Below are 23,699 nucleotides of genomic sequence, written 5' to 3'. Positions count from 1 at the left end.
TTCTTAGCATAAATTAATGGAATTGACTTCATGAACTTCAATAAAAGTAAGCCATAAAACCCTATATGGAAGTAATAGATTCATAATGAATCAATAAGTAAATGGGCAGAGACATTGTCTTTGAATTTTAGAAACCGGATTTCGAATTACAGGACTGTTCTTGAAATCACAGGTGTCCTGGAGGGGATAAAGTAAGAACGGAGCAAGGAGAACCACATGAAAATTTCTGAAGAGTAAAACCTATCAGAAATGTGCTTAATTCTTGCATTTTCCGCACATAATTTTTCGTCAATTAAAAAGACTATGGTCAGTAGTAATTCCACTACTGGGTATTTACCCAGAGAATACAAAACCACTAATTTGAAGGGATTTATGCACCCCTATGTTTATTGCAACATTAATTACAATAGCCAAACTATGGCAGTAGCCCAAGTGTCCATCCATAGGTAAATGGATAAAAACGAGGTGATATATATATATATATATATATTTCAATAATGGAGTATTACTCAGCCATACATAAGAATGAAATCTTGCCATTTGCAACAACATAGATGGAACTAGAATATGATGTTAAGTGAAATAATTCAGTCAGAGAAAGACAAATACCATATGACTTTACACATATGTGGAATTTTAGAAATAAATTAACGAAGAAAAAAACAAACAAGAAACAGACTCTTAACTATAGAGAACAAACAGATGGTTACCAGAAGGGTTGCAGGTGGGAGATGGGTGAAATAAGTGAAGGGGATTAAGAGTACACTTATCACAATGAGCACTTATGTATGCAACTGTTGAATCACTATATTGTACACCTGAAACTAATATAACACTATATGTTAACTCTACTGGAATTAAAAAAAAAAAGACTATGATCAGAAAGGGCATGTAGTTTAGATGTCAACACTCATTTAATGAAAAGAAGAAATGGGAAAAAATGAATTCTAAAAATGGGGCAAAAACTTGAACTATCTTCTGGCTTCCCAACGCCCAGTGAAGCCACAACAATTTTTTTTTCCAATTAGAAATAAATAGTTGTAGCTATTTAAGTTTAGATAGATGTCGCTGAGGAGGATTTCATGGGACTAATTCAGTAGACAAAATCCTAACGACTCTGCACTGTACTAGCATTATATCCTGGTGTATCTTTTTTTTTTTTTTAATTTTTATTATGTTATGTTAGTCACCATACAGTACATCATTAGTTTTTGATCTAGCGTTCCATGATTCATTGTTTGCATATAACGCCCAGTGCTCCATGCAATATGTGCCCTCTATCCTGGTCTATCTTAATATTCTCCTAACCTTGTTTCAGTCCCCTTAGTTCAAGTGGCAGAAACATAAGGAATTATGTGGAATGGTAACCGGATAAAAAGTAGAGGAGACATTTTATGTTGGTGGCTGTCTTGAGAGTCATTGCCGGATTCTGTGCCTGGCACACTGGTTTGTAATTGGAAGGGGCCTAATAGATGTTGAATTGATAAACAGACATACCTAAGCAGGCTTAATTTGGGTTAATTCTGTCCCTGCTCTCTGGGCAAGGGGTCATTCATATAAGTGACAAACATGGGTTATGGGAATTGTTTATTTAATGTCTTGCTGTATCTCTCTCTCCAACCTTTCAGCTAGCACTGATAAAAACATTGCTCTTCGCACCTTCTGTGACCATATTTTCCTGTAATCTCTATATCACCGATATTACTCAGGAGATAGAGCATCTCAAAATAATTAGTCCTCTGACCAGAATATCTCTCACTTGACCCACAACTTGAGTTAAATTATCAAACCTCAAAGCCCATGGAATTTTAAAATTGGGGATTGCTGGTGTTGAGTATTTCATGATTTTTTTTTCCTTTCTTGCACTTAAAAAAATACTCTGTGTATTGGTACAAGTAAATATTCCATAGACACTGATTAGATAAATGACTTTAATGGTACACTGTAGACTATTTGAGGAAAGATTTTATAGTGAAATTTGGTTGGTTTTCACAAAGCTTAAATGTTTAGTAGCTCATTCAAACTTATTTGTGTTCTCAGATGGACACTGTTTTACCTCAGGCTACATCAGATAAAGTTTCATGAGTTTATCTCTAAAAGGAAGAGCTTCTTGTCCAACACAAAAATAGGGAGCAGAAAGAGGTGGAGTTTCCTCATGAAATCAGCCACCAGCATGCTGTGTCTGTTATGAACCGTCATGTTCAACGAATTTGAGAATGCTAGGGTACTGTAGCAAACAATTTTATTAAAGATCAAAGCAAAACAAGCTGCTTTGACTTTATGGTCTGTCTTTTCATTTCCTGTAGGTGGTGAGCCCCTGAATTGTACTAATTACCAAAGTCTCTGATTAGAAGCAATTGGTTTCCTTCCTGCTACTGAAAATGTCAAAAAGCAAGTCTGCCTCTGGAGGGACCTCATTTGTGATGATTCCAGTTGGTTCTAAGGTGGTAAGAATTAGAATATATTTTGTTTTAGAGATTCTTTGGCATTCCTTGTTGGAGCTTATTTTTAAATATCCCCAGTAGTTTGTATCACAGTCATGAGCAAATTGATCATTCCGAATTCTAACTTACCAATTTTTAATTAGAGTTAACAGTTAACAAGAAAATTGTACCTGATCCAGTCATAATTTTTATGAAAACATTTATTTCATAATTCTGTGATCTCCTAATTAAATTGCAAAGCTTAAATTGGGCATTAAGTGTTTTTTATATTGAAGAATTTTAAAAAGTACGTATAAAGAAAATACTTACATTTTTTTCATTTTCAGAGTGATCATTTGTATATAATTTTTATTCATGCAATTCCAAAGATAAAACTCCTAGGATGGATAGGGAGTTAGGAAGAAATTTTTAACAGTACCTAAAACTTATGCTCACTTGAGATTTAACTAAATCACATGTTCAGCAAATGTTCTAAGTAAAATACAATAATAATAATTAGTATTATTAGCATGTGAGATAGTGCCAGAATTAAATAGGGTTTGAATAAAGAACTATAAGCTCAGCATCACAGAACTTCAGACCAGAAAGTTACCTAAAAAAACCTTCCAGTCCCAATTCCTGAGTTTTAGAGGTGAGAAGATTCAGTTTCAGAAGAATAAACAGTTAGTGGCTACACTGAGACAACAATCCATGTCTTCTACTTCAAATTCACTACTTTACTCTGTTTTTTTCCTAGATATACTCTTGTGACTATATGCATTGAACTACCCATATAATTATTAATTTAAATAGAACCAAGTCGAACCTCAGTATACAGAATTATACCTGAGCATATTTTGTAGAGTGCTGTACTCTTTGTAGATAAATGTTCAATTATGTATTGCTTATTCAGTACTTATTTCCATTGTACAAACAGAATTATGACAATACAGAAAATATAAAAAGAAAGGAAGGACATACACAATTTCCACCATCATAATACACAAATTTACAGTTTGTACCTCTAGGACTTATCCATGCTTACATATTTTCTGAAGTTGTAATGATGCGGTAATACGATCTTGTTCTGTTTTATTTAATTAACATATTACATCATGACATTTTCATGTTATTACATAAAGTTCAAAATTATTACTTTGACAACTACGCAATATTTCATTGACTTGCTTTGATTTTTATTCAGCCATTTCCCCCCTTTGAGTAATTAGATCATCTCTAATGTTACTATAAACAACACTGCAATGGATTTCTTCATGCACATTACTTTTGGTATATTGTTTTCTTTGAATTATTTTCTGTGAGTAAATTATAAGTTACTGAATTTTAACTGGATATGAATATTTAAATATTAACAGGGCTCATAGTTCATTTTGCTAAATTGTTTTCCAAAGAGGTTCATCCCATAACTAAAGAATAAAGTCATATAGGCTACGTTGGTTAAATTACACAGCTCTACCTTTACCTGAAGTGGACCATGAAAACAGAGAAGCCGCCGGTAGGACTGGCCTTGTCTGCCAAAGCACATCCAGAAGTCTGAAAAAATAACTTAAAAGACATTCCCTAAAGATGACCTCCTAGTAGTCTTTCCTGAAATTTCCAACAGCGCAATTGTGCAGTACTTAAGGAACTAGGTTTTTAATAAAATTAAAATATTTCTAGGCCCAAGAAGGGTAAACATTAGCCTACACATGTACAGAGTCTAGTTCATGATTAACTCCCATTACCAGTCACATATGCCTAGACAACATAGACTTATTAAGAAGAAAGAGGTTGAGGGGTGACTGGGTGGCTCAGTTGGTTAAGTGTCTGCCTTTGGCTCAGGTCATGATCCCAGGGTCCTGGGATCACCCTGCACTGGGCTCCCTGCTCATCGGGGAGCCTGCTTCTCTCTCTCCTCTCTGCTCATGCTCGCTCTTGCTATCTTTGTCTCTCTGTCTCAAATAAATAAATAAAATCTTTAAAGAAGAGAAGGAGGAGGAGGTGGAGGAGGAGAAGAAGGAGAAAAGAAGAGAAGAAGAAGAAGAAGAAGAAGAAGAAGAAGAAGAAGAAGAAGAAGAAGAAGAAGGAGAAGAAGAAGAAGAAGACAGAAAGGGGTTGAGCACGTGAAAATCTTGCCTGTTAAGTGAAAGAAAATGGAGAATCAGGCTTAAATTTCTCATACATCCAAAACATGTGTTCCGCCACACACACACACACAGGTCAATGAAAAAGCCTTGTTTTTTTTTGATTTCGCAAGTTCTTTAGGACTCAGTCAGGCCCTGTCAGATTCAGATACTTGTAGTGATTTATTTGTTTGCTATTGCTCAGCATTTCTTTTCCTGGCTATCACTATACAGCTATCTATTGAAAAGCTTCTACATCCTAGCTGCTTTCTTTCTCTTTTTTCTTGAAGATTTTTTTATTTATTTTAGAGAAAGAGAGCATGAGTGGGAGGGGCTGAGGGAGAGGGAGAGAGAATTTCAAGCAGACTCTGCACTGAGCATGGAGCCTGACATAGGGCTCCATCTCAGGACCCTAAGATCATGACCTGAGTGGAAATCAAGAGTTGGCTGCCCAACTGACTGGGCCACCCAGGCACCGCCCCCCCCCCCCCGCCACTTTCTTAGGTGCTTTTTGTTCAGGATATCATTTAATCCTTGCAACAGTTCTGTATAGTACTTTTTATTTTTCTCTTTTACTTTTATGGAACCAAAGTCCCGGAATGTTTACATTATTTGTATAAACTCACACGTTCTGAATTATGAGGTGCAGAGCCAAGATTCACCTGTCTCTGAGTGATGTTACTCTAGAAAGTACCTCCTGGTGTGGCATAGTTGGAGTGGGAGGGGCTTTCTACCTCAATATGTTAACAGTGTTTCTGGGATATCTTGGTCCTCTTGGGATTTTTCTATTCATAAAACTTGAAAAACCTTTCCATTCTTTTTCTCAAAATGTCAGTTATACTAGATGTTTATTCTGCTGTTAAATGCATATCCAGAAAAATACAAATGGAAACCACAACAGTGACCCAAAATGAGGTCTATAGTATTTTGTGAAATGTTATATAACATTTTGCACTCAATCTTCATGACTAAATACACCAAAGTCACAACAGATATTTCAAATCAGCAGTTTTGTTGCCAGTGAAATCTCAACAATATTAATTAAGATATTAATGACCACTCTGATTTATCTTTTTAGATTCAGGTCCCATAAAAACTAAGGGTGATGTTCATAACTGAAATGTCTCTAAATATAGTTCCTAAAAATAATTAAATCTTCTAAAGTGTTTTAGAAATTTTTGGAGGAAAAAAATGTAACAAGAATGTACCTGTGTCATAGCACAGCAACCTCAGATTTAGCAATACTTTTCCTCAATTAAGCTGATCTCTTAGCAATTTAAAATTACTCACAAGAATTTGAGTATGTACTATTAGTTGGAATGATCTTGTGCAAAGTTGAAAAAAACCATTCCTTTCACTGCTTTGAAAACTTTACCCAAGGAAGGATTAGATGAATTCTAAATTTTTAAGGTTTGAAAAAGAATTCTACCACAAATTTAAACTCAAGAGGAAAACACTTTAAATATATAATTAAAATGCTATTAGCAAATATTTAGGATAAAAATATCATACTTAGAAACTCCCCCCACCCCCAAAAAAACCTCATTTTTTGTCTATTATAGGTGGAAAGATACTGGGCATAAGCATATCTTGAAAATTTACTGTGAAGAAAGAAATTTTACTACATATTCAGCTTGCCTTTATATAGGTAGTTAAACTCTAAATAGTTATGTAGTTACGAATATAGTTATATGACATGTTAGGTCCTGTAAAGGGGAAAAAACATGATTCTGTTTAGGTACATATAGCCCCCAAATTTGCTTATAAATGGTTTGGCTCTTAAACATAATTTCTCACAGAAAAATATTTCAAATTATAGCCTCCTCCCACCTGAAACCCATTGAGTGTATAATTAAGTTGAATTGTGGTTATTATATTTGAGACAGAGCTCTGAGTTCAGGGAGCAAGGAGGCAAAGAACACACATTTGCTTCTTTCCTGTCTATAGGGCTGGCTGTAGATAAAATTTTGGCATAAGCAATATATGTTTGGAATCTTTGACTTTATATTTGTTCCTCTTCACCTGAATATTGCTTGATGCTTAGTTTTTTGGGTACTCTGTACTCATTTGCTTTTTAAACCTATGCTTGTTGGCACACTACCCAACACCAGCCTACCTCCCAAAGTACTCATCTCAAAATGTTCTCCCTCCCCTCTTGTCCTTACTGCAGTGTCTTGCACATAGAAGACACTCGATAATCATTCATTGAAAGAATAAATGAAATAAGAGATACAGAAAGTAAAAAAGAAAAGAGATGGCTTTAGCTCATCTTGTATCTTATAGCCTTCACTTTCCCTACATTTATGTTCTCACCTAGTTTCCAAGTTTAATATGGTTGTTGTTCTGTCGAATGGCTCCCTGGGATGCAGGGGCTTGAGTTTCAAGAAGTATGTGAAGGTAGGGTGGGAGGGCAGCAGTGTGGATATTTTATGCAGATTTTTAGATTCGGTGTCGATGAATTTTAAATAGTGAGGTTGTATGACTCAAAAGGCCATTATGAATCAGGATAAAACAAGGTAAACACACAGTTGTCATGTGGCACAGCAATTTAGGCTTGCTCCGTATATGTTCCTGTGACAGGATCTTAAAGCAGTCACAGCTCTGTCCTATCCAACATGGAGAGAGGCACAATCAAACTGTATCTACAGAGCTCCTGCTCTGCAGCTGCAGTTTACAGCCAGCAAAGCTCAATGCTGAGTGTGGCTGCTGTGGTAATTCATGGGTGAGGTGCCTCCTTAGGCCTTTCCTGTGCTGCATACCTATCTTATTGCTAAGCTGCTTCTGGTTAAAAATTCATGAACATGCTCTTGTATGGTCAAAAGGAGACTTCCTCTGAACAGAACTCATTCAAGGCCTGACATGGGCACATGGCAGGCTGCGGGCCAAAATGTGCCCACTAAGCCCCTAACAAATGAATCATGAATCTGGGTGACTGGAGAGACAAATGTTTACCATGGAACGATAACAAAAAAGTCTGGGCTTTTTGCCATTTAGGAGGAAAAAATCATATAAACTTTCTTATCCTTTCCTGGATAGAGCTCTACGAAGGTACAGTGCACTCAGTTCAGTCTTTGGATGAACATATTGACAAAAAATGAGACTTTTTATAGGTTCACAATGAAATTGTATACATATATATATGAAGAAGCGATTTTTCTCTCTTGTCGTGACTGATTTGCTTTACCATAAAACAGAGTAGGATGATGCTATTATAATTTCACTCTTTCCTATTATATCCCCTCATTGTCTAAGGCTATAGAGCAAACAGCCTGTGTTATTACTCATTGAACACCAAGAATGAAGGCAGAGTTAGATAATTTTTAGGAACATGGGCCTTTGTAGTCAGGCAGAGTGGTTTTCAGTTCAAGCTGTGCCACTCTCTGGTTGTGTGACTTTTAGCAGAGTTATTCAACATCTTTCTCTTTGTTATGGTCATTGCAGTTAAACATGTGTTAAGCACTTAGAACAGTGCCTGGAATGGATTAGGTGCTCAATAAATGTTATTTGATGATTATTTGTTTACTGATATTATTCCTAAAATTACTATTAGGACAAATTTCCACTACAAGCATTATAGCCAAAGAGCCAAAAATATATAGCAATAGCATTATGTCCTGCTAAACTTGATTTGTTTGTTCATCTAAGGGAAGCTATTCGAGAAGAAGTATTTTAAATAAACTATTTGTTTGTTATTCATGTTTTCTTGGCTTAAAATCTTATTCCACTCTGTACTTTTATCAACCCTTCTCACTATACCTGGTGAATAAAATATTACTTTAGAAAATGGAGGTAAGACAAATAAAAGCTCCAAGACAGTAGCATATCTAGTATGGTTATATACTCTATTCCAGAGGGAGAAGATTAAGAAAAAAAGCTTTTAGAATTTTATGAATAGTTTATTATTGATAATCTATGGTATGTTTGTACATACATAGCTGAGTCTTTTCTTCGGGACTGGAATGTGTGACTCAGATGTGCTCATCTTTCTTTCTGGCCAGCAGAATACTTTTCCTTCAACTGCAGTTTGCTTCTATTTGGCTCTCTGGCAAGCTGACAAGCTGTGTGATGATCCCATGTTCAGCATACAGAAACTTTGCAGGTTCTCTAATATCCTCATTCAAATATTCAGGGAGAATCTGAGAACATCAAACTATTTTCAGTTATGCTGGAAGTGTACCAGGAAGTTTCCCACTGTGTAGCAGAGTGGAAGTGATTTATTAAATGAGAAAATGAACCATTGGTCAATGGAAAGCTGACAGCTGATAAAAAATGTACAGTTGGAACTCATCTCTTCATGCAAAAAATATTTGAAAAAGGCCAGGAGAATTAAGGTGATGTGGACTACTTATGACACAAACTTCCGACGATCATTCTGTTAGACTATTAATATAAAATATGGTTTTCCAACTTCAAGGTTGAGTGATGAAGGAAAGAAAGACATGAAATTTTAGAAACTTACTTCACAGGAGATTTATTTCAGATCCTCTAAAAATATCAGTAGGACCTCATGTAAAATTTCCTTGTAAGGTCCCCTTCCTACGGAACTTCACTTTGCAATCCAAACCTCAAGTTCAATCAGAGTGTGAGCTCAAGAAGAAAAAGGTGGGACAGGAGAGATGGAAGTTGAAACTACCAAAAACACCCTTTAATTACATACCTGTATGCTCTAATAACTGCTTAACATTTTAGAGAACATTTTTTATCATTTATAAAATTAATCATGCTTTAAATGAGAACATCAGCAAGATGGCAGAATAGGAAGTCTTAAACCTCTTTCCCTCATGTAGATACCAATTCTACAACACACAGACCAATTCCTTTTAGGTAAAATCCAGACATGACTTAAGAACTTCCTTCATCCAAACAAGCATAAAACCAGCTGCATCAAAGCTGATAGAAAAATTTATGGCACTCACTAATCAGAGTGTTCCCTCCTGGTTCAGTGCAGCACAGTACAGCATGACTGGGAAAAAATCTCCAACTCCCAGCTTACCCTGGAAAGGGAAAGAGAAGACTGAAAGATACATATAACATTCAGAGTTTTCAAGGGGATGCTGCCAGAGGGATTGGTTTCTGTCTTGCTCTAATCTAAACACTGATGGAAAAGGATGCCAGGTTGAGGGCCACTAAGAACAAAGGTGAAAGTTTTGTTCACCTCACTCACTCATGATTGCCTGTCCCCCAGCTCAGCATGGAGCAAGTTTGAGAAAAGCTCTAACTTCCCACTTCACCCTGGAGAGAGAAGAGTTGGCTCATGTGTCCACAATGATCTGCTTTCTGTGGGGTAGAGGGCTTTCTCAAGGGATTGGTTTTTGTCTCATTTGAGTTGGAGTGTTTATAGAACCTGGGATATGCTAGAGGCCTGGGGAGCTTGAGAACAAAAAAAGAGCTGGACAGTTTATGGCTGTTCCATAGAACTTGCAGTACCACAGACAGGCACCAGAGGGAAAGGGAGATAATGAACTCCTGAAGAAAAAGCCTACAGAACTTCTGTAATTGGAAATTTACCACTATGAACTTCCCTCTTAATACTGCTTTTACTATATCTCATAAGTGAGGACAAATAAGTCCAAGGAAGATATATTCACAGAAAAGGTTGAGAGACCCCCAGAATCTTTAGCCAAAATAATTGGTGAAGGTATTTCCTGTACAAAGCCAATCCATAAAGACTGGAAGAGGTGGCTGTTGTTTTAAGTGTACAGAGCGCAACACAAAGTAACAAGTCACACAGAGGAACAGGGAAACATGGCCCAACCAAAGAAACAAAATAAATCTCCAGAAACTGACCAAAAGAAATAAAGGTATGTGAATTACTTGACAAAGAATTCAAAATAATCCTAATAAAAATGCTAAATTCAAGCTATGATGCATGCACACAATGGTAATAACTACAAAGAAATAGAAAAATAGACTTAAAGTAAAAAACTGTCACAAGAAATGAAGTAGGTCATTATATAATGATAAAAGAATCAATCTACCAGGAAGATATAGCATTATGATTATATATGTACCCAACATCAGAGCACCCAAATATAAGAAGCAAACAGTGAAAGGCTGAAGGGAGATATAAATAGAAACATAATAATAATAATAATAGGATATTTCAATACTCCACTTTCAATAAAGGATAAAACAATCAGACAGATCAATATGGAAACATAGGACTTGAAAAACAGTATAGACCAAGCAAACCTAACAGAAATATAGAAAACATTCCACCCAACAGAAGCAGAAAATTCATTCTTCCCCAAGAACATTATCCAGGATAGATCACATGTTACATCACAAAACAAGTTTTAACAAATTTAAGAAAATTGAAATCATACCAACTATTTTTTTTTCCAACTGCAGGTGAATAAAACTAGAAATTGATAGCAGAAGGGAAATTGAAAAATTAAACAACATGCTCCTGAAAACCAATGAGTTAGGAAAGAAATCAAAATGGAAATTAGAAAATGTCTGGAGACAAACCAGTCCAAAGAATAAAAAAAATAGGGACTCCTGGCTCACTCAGCTAAGTGTCTGGCGTTGGCTCAGGTCATGACCCCAGGGTCCTGGGATCAGGTCCCCAGTTGGGCTTCTTGCTCAGCTGGGAACCAGCTTCTCCCTCTGCCTGCCACTCCCCCTGCTTGTGCTCTCTTTCCTTCTCTGGCAAATAAAAAAATAAAATCTTTAAAAAAAAAAAAAGAATAAAAAATTTTTTAAAAAAGCATACCAGAACTTACAAGATGCAGCAAAAGCAGTACTAAGAGGGAAGATGATAGCAATAAACATCTGTATTAAAAAAGAGAAAAAACTCAAATAAACAACTTCACTTTACACCTCAAGAAACTAGAAAAAGGAGCGCAAAGAAAGCCCAAAGTTAGCAGAAGGAAGAAAATAAAAAAGATTGGAGAATAAGTAAATGAAATAGAAGTTAGAGAAAAATCAACCAAACCAAGAATTAGTTTTTCTAAAGATCAACAAAATTAACCCTTAGTTAGACTTAAAAAAAAAAAAAGACATGAATAAAATCAGAAATGAAGGAGGAGATACCATAATTGAGGCAACGGAAATAAAAAATACTATATAAAACTGTGAAGAGTTATACACCAACAAATTGGATAACGTAGAAGACATTTATAAATTCTTAGATGCATGTAAACTACCAAAACTGAATCATGAAAAAATAGAAAATCTAAACAGACCTGTAACTAGTAAAAAGATGGAAACGGTAAAGAAAGAAAAAATCTACCAGCAGAGAAAAGCCCAGGACCAGATGGCTTTACCAAAGAATCCTTCTCAAATAATTAGAGAAGAATTAATATCAATCTTCCTCAAACATTTTCAAATAACTCATTTTTTAAGGCCAGCATTATTCTGATAACAAAGCTCGAAAAAGATACTACAAGAAAAGGGAACTACAGACCAATATCCCTGGTGAATATAGATACAAAATCCTCAACAAAGGGGCACCTGCCTGACTCAGTTGGTTAAATGTCTGTCTCTTGGTCATGGTCTCATGGGTTAAGTCAGACTGAGCCCCAAGTCAAGCTCTGGTTTGAGCTGAGAGTCTGCTTAAAGATTCCCTCCCTTTGCCCTTCCCCCCAACTCATGCTTTCCCTCTCTTTCTCTCTCAGACAAATAAATAAATCTTAAAAAAAAATCCTCAACAAAACAACAGCAAATCAAATCCAACAGTATATTAAAAGGGTCATACATAAAAAATAAATGAATTAATAAAAATTAAAATAAATAATAAAAGGATCATACATCATGACCAAGTAAGGTTTTTCCCTGGGATGCTAGGATTGTTCAACATACAAAAGCCAATCAATGTGATGTGCCATATTAGCAGAATGAAGGATAAAAATCACATGATCTCAATAAATGCAGAAAGAGTGTTTGACAAAATTCAACATGCTTTCATGATAAAAAACATTCGATGAACTAGGAATAGAAGAAAATTATCTCAACATAATATAGATGGTATATGGAAACACCACAGCAAATATCATAGTCAACATGACAAATGGAGAGCTTTGCTGTTAAAATCAGGAGAAAGGCAACTGTAAAACTCCTACCATAATGTATGTTTCTACCTCAAAATTTTGGATCAAAATATATGTATATACAGTCAATATCCATTGGCTTTATTTTACTTTGATTAAAAGTCATAACTATAGTTAAGAATATAGTAAACAGAGATAACTAAATATTTTAGATATGTTTAAATTAAGCAATACTTCCGAGGAATAATTTTTGGAAAGTCATGAAGTAATAATAGTGACCACATTCCAGGCCCTTAACCTACAATACATCTATTTTTGCAACAGCCATATTAGGAAGTCATTTTGTTCCAACTTTAGAAATGTGATTGAAACTTAAAGAGGTGAGGTTATTTGTCCAAAACCAACTGTCTAGTAAATTGCAGGGCTGGAATCCAAAGCTACTCCTGACAATAGGAAGAGATTACCAGCTCAAAACTCTACAAAACTCAAGGAGATGATATAAATCTGTGAATACTGTAGTATTCAAACTCTGTGCTGATTCCAGGCTCAATCTCATGACCCAGAGATCACCATCTGAGCTAAAACTGAGTCGGACACTTAACCAACTGTAGATGTAATACAATAGGCATACAAGGGTCTGTGGATTGATGTCTCCTGCATGATTATTCCCATGTAATCTGCTCATTTGTATACCCGGTTTAGACTTTTTAAATGAATAAGGGAGAGAATGACTCGCTCTCTTTCAAATAAAAAAAAATAAAAATAAAAAAAGCAGGGGCACCTTGGTTGCTCAGTCAGTTGAGTGTCAGACTTGATTTCAGCTCAGGTCATGATCTCAGGATGGTGAGATCGAGTTCCCTGTTGGGCTCCAGGGCTCAGCAAGGAGTCTACTTCAGATCCTCTTCCCCTGCCCCTCCTCCTGCTTGCTCTTTCTCTCCCTCTCCTTCTCAAAAAAAAAAAAAAAAATTAAAAGAATTAATGGTAACCAAGGTGATTTCCAATTAAAGATGGCATAGTAAACATACATTTTCCTTCACTTATCTAAAAACTCACTAAAATAACAAAATAGAACTTACTAAATGAAATCGACAAGGTCAAAAAGAAATGAAAATGATATGTAAGTAAGAAAATGTGGAAAGCTCAAAAGCAAAATAAGTAGCAACTGACAATGTAAGACTGAGAAAACAGATTCTCAAGACCATAGTTGGGAAAACAAGAAGCAACCCAGTTTATACCATAATACCTCAAATGACTCAGTAAAGTAGTATTGGGTACCCGCTTTGAAGTTGGGCCTGAAAAGAGTATTGTTTGAAGGTTTAAGAAACTGCTAGGCCCCTTAGATCCTCTCTCTCTCTCGTCCCCTTCTCCCACCCAGCTGAATATAGGATTTTCTCCCTGGTGAAGACAAAGGAGTTACGCTTTGAGAGATACCAGCAAGAGCTCAGTCTAGGGATCATTACTGGGAACAAGAGAATTCAATGAAGGGTGTTGTTTTTAAAGATTTATTGTTTCAATTTTAGAGAGAGAAAGAGTGCAGAGGCGAGGGACAGAGGGAGAGGGAGGGAGAATCTTAAGCAGACTCTTGTGCTGAGTGCGGAGTCATGACCCAGAGATCACCATCTGAGCTGAAACCCAGTTGGACACTTTACCAACTACACCACCCAGGCACCCCCAATGAAGGTTTTTTATCGAATGTTGAGGCACTAGTTTCCTTCTGCTACATGGTTTCCAGAATATTAACAGGCAGCATATTACCTTCCAAGCAAAGACTGTATAATTATTCTCTGGGGAATTTGATCAGCTCAAAAGAAAAGCCCCAACAATGATATCCAGGCTTCCCCCAGTGAAATGGCCCAGTCAGATCACACAAAGAGTCAAGTATACAGGGAGAACTAAGTTTACAATGAGCTTATTTGTATAACAATCTTAACTACTTAAGAGCGGACATTCAATGATTGTCAACTTTTGAAGAGATCTGCTAGCATAAAAGGCATAAATATTCCAAAAGAAATAGAAAGCAACTTGGATATTTAGTCTATACAAGGATAAGAGAAGTTAAAAGAAAACACACACACACACACACACACACACACACACACACACACACACACACGAATCATTGCTGTAATCAAGGATATGAGAATATGCAGTATCTATGAAATAAGAATAGGGCACTGTCAAATAGAAAATGAATTAGTAGACATTTTATACCCTAAAATAATCCAGAAAATGGAAAAAAAACAAAATACAATTTCCTAAAACTAAAAGATATGATTGTAGAAATTTAAAATCAATAGAAGAAATAAGAATGAGAAGGAGGAAAAACAAGATATAGAAAGGTAAAAGAAATAGAATAAAAGAAAAAAAGATAATTAGAATATTGATCCAGAAGATTCAACATTTCACAAACAACATTTAAGGAAAAAAAAAAAAAAAAGAGCGCCTGGGTGGCTCAGTCTGTTAAACACATGCGCTTGGCTCAGGTTGTGATCCCAGAGTCCTGGGATCGAGTCCTGCATTGGGCTCCCTGCTTGGCAGGGGGCCTGCTTCTCCCTCTCCCACTCCCCCTGTCTGTGGTCTCTCTCTGTCAAATAAATAAAATCTTTTTTAAAAAAAAGGAAAAGAAAAAAGAACAGAGAATATTAAGTGGAAGAAGTTATAAAGTAAATAATTTAAGATCATTTTACAAAATTGAGAGGCACCAGTAAGTACTACCCAGTGCAGTGCTGATAATGGATTCCACCAAAGCACATTATTATCAAATTCAGAACAGTAAGGAAAAAAAGAAGATCCTGGAAGCAACCAGAAAAAAAAAAAAAAGCTTACATAGAAAGGATCTAGAATCAGAATGGCTTTAGATGTTGTTTTAAAGCCTTTATTTATTTGACAGAGAGAGAGAGAGAGAGAGCACAAGCAGGGGGAGTGGCAGGCAGAGGGAGAGGGAAAAGCAGACTCCCCACTGAGCAGGGAGCCCAATGCGGGGCTCAGTCCCAATACCCTGGGATCATGACCTGAGCCAAGGGTAGACGCCCAACCCACTGAGCCACCCAGGCACCCCAGCTTTAGACTTTTTAACTGCAACACTAGAAAGTAGATGTCAGTGGAGCAAAGCATTTGAAATTTGAGTGACAAATTCTATGTCCAAATGACTAATTTGTTAGATCTGAGAGTATGAAGATGTTTTCAAACTCATAATATCTCAAAAATGCTACTTATGTATACCTTCTCAGAAACTTACTGAGAAGATGTTTCCACCAAAATGAGGGAATAAAGCCATAAAGAGGAAGAGATGGAATCCAGAAAACAGCAGAACTCAAGATAAGAACAAATGGAATGCACAGGATATTGGTGAAAGGAGAAAACACAATCACAGCTGTGGACCAGGAAATCAATTCATACTATAGCAGTTCAAAAAGATATAGGAAAAACGATAACAACAACAACAACAAAACCCGAAAACCCCCAAATAAAAAATCAGAAAGCTATAGGAGAAATGTATCCACAAAAATAAATCAACAAAACACTTACATGCTATTCATAATAATGTGACTAGTTAGTATTTATTTAGCCATAATTATAATCTAACCGCATTGAGACTCTGGGGAACAAAGTGAATGAGGAAGTGTTGAGTGACACAAGCTAAACATTCATTTTCAAAAGTAGAAAGTCAATATAAAATGCCTAAAATTGAAAAACCAAAACTAACACTAAATATGTTATTTAGAAGAACAAAGGTAACTAACAAAGGAAATAGCCAAAAGACTACAAAGAAGTTGCTTCTGGGAAAGGAAAATGGCTTAGGGTGAGGTAGACAGTGTGCCGCCATTCAATAAAAAATAATATAGAACTGTTGAGCTATGTGCCTGTGTTATTTTAATTTAGAAAAAAAATTAAACTGTAATAAAAATAATTGGCATTATTAATATTGAAAGATAAATTGGATTAATAGATTTTTTTAAATTTTAAGATAATAAAACATTTATGTACAGCAGTGTCAAGCTTTGGCCCAGTTAAAAGGAAATAAATATAAACTTCCTGAAAAAGTAAATAAAGAGAAATGTTTCTTAATCGTCTACCAGACCAATGATGTTCATTTGTTTGCATTTTTTTAAAATAACAGCACAGCTATACTGGCCGAGTACTGCCTTTTCTGCGGAAGGAAAAGTTAGTCCAAACTGAGTGCTACAGTCAAAGAGCTGCAGACTCAGGCCTGCTGTTTTCAATTAGCATGCCAGTCCCAATGGCATGTCCGGCAGACGGTGTTTTATTAGGGGTTGGTCATCTCCTCCTCCGAGCCACGTGAACAGCCTGCGGTTCTACATGCTTCCCTTGACCTTCCGGTCCCTCTGGAGTAGTGTGACCGCTGGAAGCTGAAACCACAGCTGTCTGTCACTTGACTCCCAAAGCTCAATCTTCTCTGCTCTTTCCCCTGGGGACAGAGGAAAAGCAAGTTGATGGAAAGAAAGTCTCTTCCCTGAAATGAAATAATTTCTCTTCCTTGAGCTGTTTGAGAACTGGAATGAATGAGCAGTTGCCTGGCAGAGGTGTGAAAGGTGGTCCTGTGAATGTTCAGCAGAGGTCAAATGGGAAACCTTGCTTCTCTCAGCCAGGAATCCCGTTCCGGACTGAAAGAGACTCTTTATGAGTTCAGAGGAGGGCAAGGATATATAAAGCCTTGGCACGTAAAAGTCTGAAGAAGAGTGAGTGGACCTGGAATTTAGCCTAAAGAAGAGAGGGTTGAGGGTGATTTAAAATGGATCTCTGGAGCAGGAAATGTCATTATATTAGGAATGAGGACCAGATGTTCTCAATCTCATCAGAGCACAGAGCAGGGAGAAAGAATGACCTTATAGAATAAGGCAGAACTTCATGACAGTTGTTAAACACTGGACTGGAGTGTCCATGGAGTCTGTGGAATTCTCCATAAAAATAAGACCTTCGTCTAATATGAGCATTTGTGTGTAGCTTTGCCTGAAGCAGACGGTATTAAGGAAATGGGAATCTTAGGAGACTGTCCATGAGCATTCTTTGTATCAGAGCCTTTCAGATAAATAAGGTACCCCCATTGATAGCCACCCCTGGGCCCCATAGCTATAAAGACCTGATTGAACAATACAAAGTTAATTTCCTTCTTTTCTCCCCTCTATCCTCTTGGCATTTCTCCACATGTTCATTGATTACAGTGATAACAGAACATTCCTCAGTTATACCTTTCCACTAATTAATTTGTTCTATTTTGGTGTTAGAGACAGAAAACCTTATTAATTAAGATAAATGTATCTTCATGCCTAGTTCTTAAGATGGGCTGAAATTCTGTTTTGGCACTTAGAGGATATTCAACAAGTTGAGAGCAGATAGGGAGTATTTTATAAGCTTGAATGAAAATTTTTCTTTTATTTGTTTTTTCCAGCTTTATTGAGGTGTGATGGACAAACAAAATAGAAGATATATAATGTATAACATTGTGGTGATTAAGCAAGTATATGTTGATAATGGATTCCCATCATCTAGTTAATTAATACATCCATTACCTTACATTTTTACCCATCTATCTGTCTATCTCTCTCTCTAGTGTGTGAACATTTAAGCTCTACTCTCTTAGCAAATTTTAATTATATAATACAGTGTACCAACCATAGTCACCATGTTTTACGTTGGATTTCCAAACCTCGTTGATCTAATAACTGAACTTTTATCAACCTTTGTTATCTCTTGTATCTTTGATGAAAGTGTTCTAACAGGTAGGGGCTGATCTCTCATTGTAGTTTTGATTTGCATTTCCCTGATATTTAGTGATGTTGAGCACTTTTTTATGTACCTATTAGGCATCTGTATGTCTTCTTTGGAAAAATGTCTATATAATTCCTCTGCCTATTTTTTAATTAGATTTTTTTGTTCTTTTTGCTGTTCAGTTGTAGGAGTTCTTTATATATTTTGGGTATCAACCCCTTATCAGATATGTGATGTGCAAATATTTTCTCCCATTCCATAAGTTCCCTTTTCCTTTTGTTGATAGTTTCCTTTGTTATTCAGGAGCTTTTCCTTTTATTTTTTAAAATAAGATAACAGAAAGATCTAAATGTATTTTTAAAATTCTTCCATTTGCTCCAATACTTACCTGATTAGTAATTTTACATGCAGGTCCTATAAGATGGAAATACCTGCAGGACCTATATGTTATCTCATAGAAATTTTAACAAGCAAACCAATAATGGATTGGTCACTGTAATCTGTAGTTAGAATAAATAGTTTTCAACTTGTATTTCCTATGCTCCAAATTAAAGCTAACATTTTAATTAGTAAAATGACCACGAAGAGGAGGCTGATGGTTAATTACTACTGATTACGCCACCCTTAGCTGATTAATGAGTTCAGTTAGTAAGATAGCCCTGCATTTTGATCGGTTAAACTCATCCGTGTATCTCTTAATCAACTGAATTATACAGGTGTGCTTAGTAACCTGGCATAATTTTCATGAAGTTTTATATTATTTGATGAACAAACGTTATTCAAAGAAAAGCAGTCTACAAATGTATGAACTAAAATGGTATGTGTAAGTGGTATGTAGCTAGCTTCACCTCCTGACTAAAGCTTCTTATCAGCATGCTATTTTTCTTGGTACTCGTCTTTCACATGGTTGCACTAACATAGAAAAACTGCACTTTTACTTATCAAATAATTTTTAAAAATAAATAAATAGGTCAGCAACATTTCTATAAATGGAAGGGTTTTGAAATCTGTTTTATCTTTCCTTCTGCTTCTGACAGGATTGAATTTAAAGCTATCTCATAAAATGACAAGCTCTCTTGTTGGCTAGCAGGCAGTAAAAGGAATGAAGAGGTGGGGTTAGAGGAAAGAGTGTGAAAGGCTAATATCATATTATTTGTGTCGTAGGACCACCAACATTAAAGAATCAAGGATGCCGACTTGTTACTCACAGTATCAGAAACTGCTTCCCCCCAAATACATGATCAGTCTGAAAAACCAGGACAAAAGAAACGACACCTTGAGAATTCCTTTAAAGCATTACCAAAGTAGGTGCTATAAAATGGATTCAAATACTTTGTGTGCTTTAATTGATAATTTTATTCCCGTAAGTTTATATACATATATATATAATGATACATATATATATCATTCTCTTTTTATCAGGCAGCTGATAATCCAAAGCAAGAATGATTATTTTGGCACCAGTAGATATATTTACCTTTAAACTTTGTCCAGGTAAAGAGTAATGAGACCAAACTTGTAGTAACTATTTCTATTCAGAGTGATCTCTATACTGGTGGAATTAATATTTGTATTCAAAAGAACTGTCTTTTTGTGCGTCCTACTGTAGAAGATACAGTGGATCAGAGAACTATGTCAAAGGAAAAAAATTGGTTGATGACAGTGAGGATAGATGCAGTAGATCTAAGGGAGGACAGATAAAGGAAAGAAGATGACTGACTCCAACATTCCTGGCTTGAGAGACTGGGATATACACAGTGTCCCTGAATGCAGCCCAAATTTGGAGTGGAAAGTCAGTGTGAGGGGGAAGCAATGAGTTTTAACTATTAAGATGTAGGTGATGATATAGCTTCCCCCAAAAAATATTCCCTTAGGAATTACAAATTTAAGATTGACCATGGGTGAGAAGAGAACATTCAGGTTAGAAATTTAGAGATCACCAAAGAAATACAGTGTGTGAATGCATTAGATTGAGGGAGAAGCTTTCTGAGTTAACACATGCATTGGGAAGTTGGGAAAATATCCATAAGTAGATTGTTAGGAAAACAAGAGGCAGAGGTGAGAGAAATAGAAAAGGTAAGGAAGTGTAGGAATGTAGAAACTATATTTCTGCCATGTTTTATGTATTTTTATACCTATGTGACTCCCTACTAAAACTTTCCCTTTAAATTATCATGTAAAGAAGATTGGACAAAAATATATGCTATATAATAATACAAATTGATAAAGGCATATAAAATTTCACTGTAATTATTATATTCCTTCCATGAAAACATCATCGAAAAAAAAGCAAGGTTAAAGGTGTCTAAACTACTCTGAAATATCAGTGACTGGCCATATGAAATCAGAACTCATAGTAGTTGGGCTCTTAGTCATTGGACTCTGAAAGAGCCTAAATTATTTTTTTTTTCATGAGAAATATACCTAAAAATAGAAACAGAATTACTCATGAATTTTTATCAAATCTGTGATTTTTGTCAGAAGTTTCCACTGACTTAGCTTCAATTCAAGAAGAAAACGATTCTCTGACAAACTTAATTCTCTAAATATAATATTTTGGCTTAATTTTTTTTCTCTTTCTCTTTTAAGCCATTCCTGTTTACATTCTAAGTTTCCCAGGTAGATACACCTTTGTAACTTTTCATTTTCTTTACAGAACTGCGTTTGACAATGTTCAATCATTGGTCACTATTTGAAATAAGTTTTTGCTGTTTTTGGACAAATAGAACCAGGAAAAATTCCATTATAAGAAGTGGAAGAGGGTGAAACTTTTCCTTGAGTATAATTTAATAATTTATACTCAGTGGCTTTTAAACCATTTGACAATTCAGGGGTGAATTTTTGGCTGACTAGACTCAGTTATGTTCTGATGGGAACCATGTGCTTCTCAGTAGTTTCTAAGACTTTTGACCCTAAAATCGGTTAAGTTTTGATTTTTGTGAGGTTCTGTTTTTCTTGGATTTGAAATATGAATCCATATTTGCCTGTTTTGAAGATTTTTCTGGGTGTATTTTATGGTATTAAAAGACCATTATATATGGAATTAACCACAGACTTTTCTATAACCTAACATGTTTCACAAATCCCCACATAGCTTCAAAACATTTTAAGTTGGCATTTGAATTTTTCCCATGATTCATGCATAATTCTATCAATTGCCTCATTTACTGACACCTCCATTGAGGGACAATGATGTGCTCAGGATTTGTCTCTGAACTTAAAGGGCATTTTGGGAAATTAGAATCAACTTTTGATTATTTGGGGATTTATTAATGCTAACTTGTGGAGGCAAACATTGAGATGACTCATTTGTGAACTTCTATAATTTCTACAAAATTATCAAAAAGTTTACATTTTGGAGGGCATTTTCTTTCCATAATTAAAAGTAACCAATAGACAAAAGAGTGAATTTAATGGGTGAATCTAGAAGAAACTAAATGTGTATAAACTAGCCTCTTTTCTTTCCACTCTGTTTTCAGGAGGAGTCTGGTGGTCCAGGACTGCTTATGCCTGTGTGTATAAGCTTATCTAATTCTGAGGATCATTATTAGGAAGTCCACTTGCCCACACATTTAAGCCATATACTGCTTCATCAGCTTTATCATGGATTATTTTGTTCTCCATCTGTCTTACTCTTTTGTCCTACTTTTCAGTTGGTTTATGAACCAAGTAGAGTAAAGAGCTGTTCTTCATTGAGCCCCTCAAATCCTAGCACTCCACTCCTGGCTAATAGCCTATCATTTGTGCTTTTCATACAACAAATACTTATGCTGGGTACTGTGCTAGGTGCTGGTGATGGTGAAAGTGTAGGGTTGGTCCCTGTCTCATCGGCTTGCATCTAACTTCTGAGTGCATTACAAGGTCAGCACCAAACCCAGGCAAAGTCTATTATAGTGGCTGTAAAGCTGGAGAAATTAGGTAATAAAGCGAAGCAGATACTGCTAAATTCAACTCCTATTCCAATAATTGACAAAGGATAGATCTGTTAAAATGTGAACAGTTCAGTAAAACTTTTGGACGGTTTTTATGAAAGAATTTGAAATTTATAGTGTCTTTGAACTAAATCTGTATTATTTTTACACTTTTATTTATTTATTTGTTTATTTATTTATTTATTTATTTATTTATTTTTAAAGATTTTATTTATTTATTTGACAGAGAGAGAGACAGCCAGTGAGAGCGGGAACACAAGCAGGGGAGTGGAAGAGGAAGAAGCAGGCTCCCAGCAGAGGAGCCCGAAGCAGGGCTCGATCCCAGGACTCTGGGATCACTCCCCGAGCCGAAGGCAGACGCTTAACGACTGAGCCACCCAGGCACCCCTATTTTTACACTTTTAAATGATGTATGTAGAATAGAGTATTTGCCCCAAACTTTGGATATGCCCTAAATCATGTCTTAATTAAATCCATTTAGCTACTTTTGCTTTAATTGTAATTTGGCTTGTCCTTAAGCACATTCCTCTTCCCCCTTGTCTACATTATTCCAGGGATAGGGAGTTGACAGCTCTATGCTTGTTCCTTGGTCTATTCACTGTGTACTTAATAACTGACCACATTGTGAATCTATACCTCATTTACAAGTCCATCTCCAAAATGGTTTTCCTCTTTCTTGAACAGTCTTGAAAAATTCAGGGAAAAAAAAAAGTTAAAAGGAGAATGGCTGGATCCTGGAACTTTCCTTATAGTAGGCATAGAACTATACAAAAAGAATGTCTTTGGAGTACGTACTGTTAACTCAGCTTAGGAAAATGAGTGGAGACAATTCCAAAACCCAGCCAGTGTTTCTTCCACCTGAAACCCATATCATCATTTTGCCTGAAACCCAGCCTATTCCAAATTCCTCTTTCACTCTCAATCTACTCCCAGGCCAAGGTCTACCCAGGCTAAGTCTGTCACCCTTAACAAGCTGGATAACGTCAGTGTACTGGGAGGGATTTTTGGTTTCTCAAAAACACTCTGTTCCAAGAAATATAATGCCTTTTTATTAATTTTGAACAGTAAATGTATGTACTGTTCATAGAACATGCCAAAATAGTTTAAAAATGACACTATGGAAAATCATTAGCCAAGCCTTTTGCAACTTTTAAAGATAGAATTTAAATACAGTTTCAGTCACTCTCCTAAAAACAATCTTTATCTGTTTCTGACTGTGACTGATTTTGACTCTGCTAGGAAAATCTCAGGGTGGAAATTTCCTGAGCTGACAGCAGGTCATGCTAAATTGAGCCACCACTCCTGGGAGGTGGCAGAAGTTAAAGAATGTAACTGGATTTATTTCTCATTAGTTATATATCCATAAAAGTATTGAAGAGTAACTTTCTAAATTTCCCAGTTTTAGAAATAGTGGATCATTTTTTCCATTCAGCTTCTCATAGCAGGATGGGAGCAAAAGATACCTAAAACAAAGCTTCAACTTATTTGTAACACCTTTAA

The 23,699-nt window shown here is 35.9% G+C and overlaps 1 long non-coding RNA gene across 2 annotated transcripts in view; it reads left to right on the top strand.

The window, feature by feature from the left end:
- The window catches only part of LOC148109266 (uncharacterized), a 107,665-nt gene extending 84,838 nt beyond the window's left edge, over positions 1 to 22,827 (top strand). The window contains exons 4-6 of one of the 2 annotated variants that reach the window (XR_015726097.1): positions 2,307 to 2,444; positions 19,432 to 19,571; positions 22,426 to 22,827. This is a non-coding gene — a long non-coding RNA (uncharacterized LOC148109266). The remainder of the gene's footprint in view (positions 1 to 2,306; positions 2,445 to 19,431; positions 19,572 to 22,425) is intronic. The other variant, XR_015726098.1, reaches the window with a different exon arrangement.
- The last annotated feature ends 872 nt before the right edge of the window (positions 22,828 to 23,699 follow it).

The sequence above is a fragment of the Ursus americanus genome, chromosome 11 (genome assembly GCF_024610735.1).
Source record: "Ursus americanus isolate L20-20 chromosome 11, mUrsAme1.1.p, whole genome shotgun sequence".
NCBI classification, from domain to species: domain Eukaryota; kingdom Metazoa; phylum Chordata; class Mammalia; order Carnivora; family Ursidae; genus Ursus; species Ursus americanus.
This window is presented reverse-complemented; position numbering and strand designations above follow the sequence as displayed.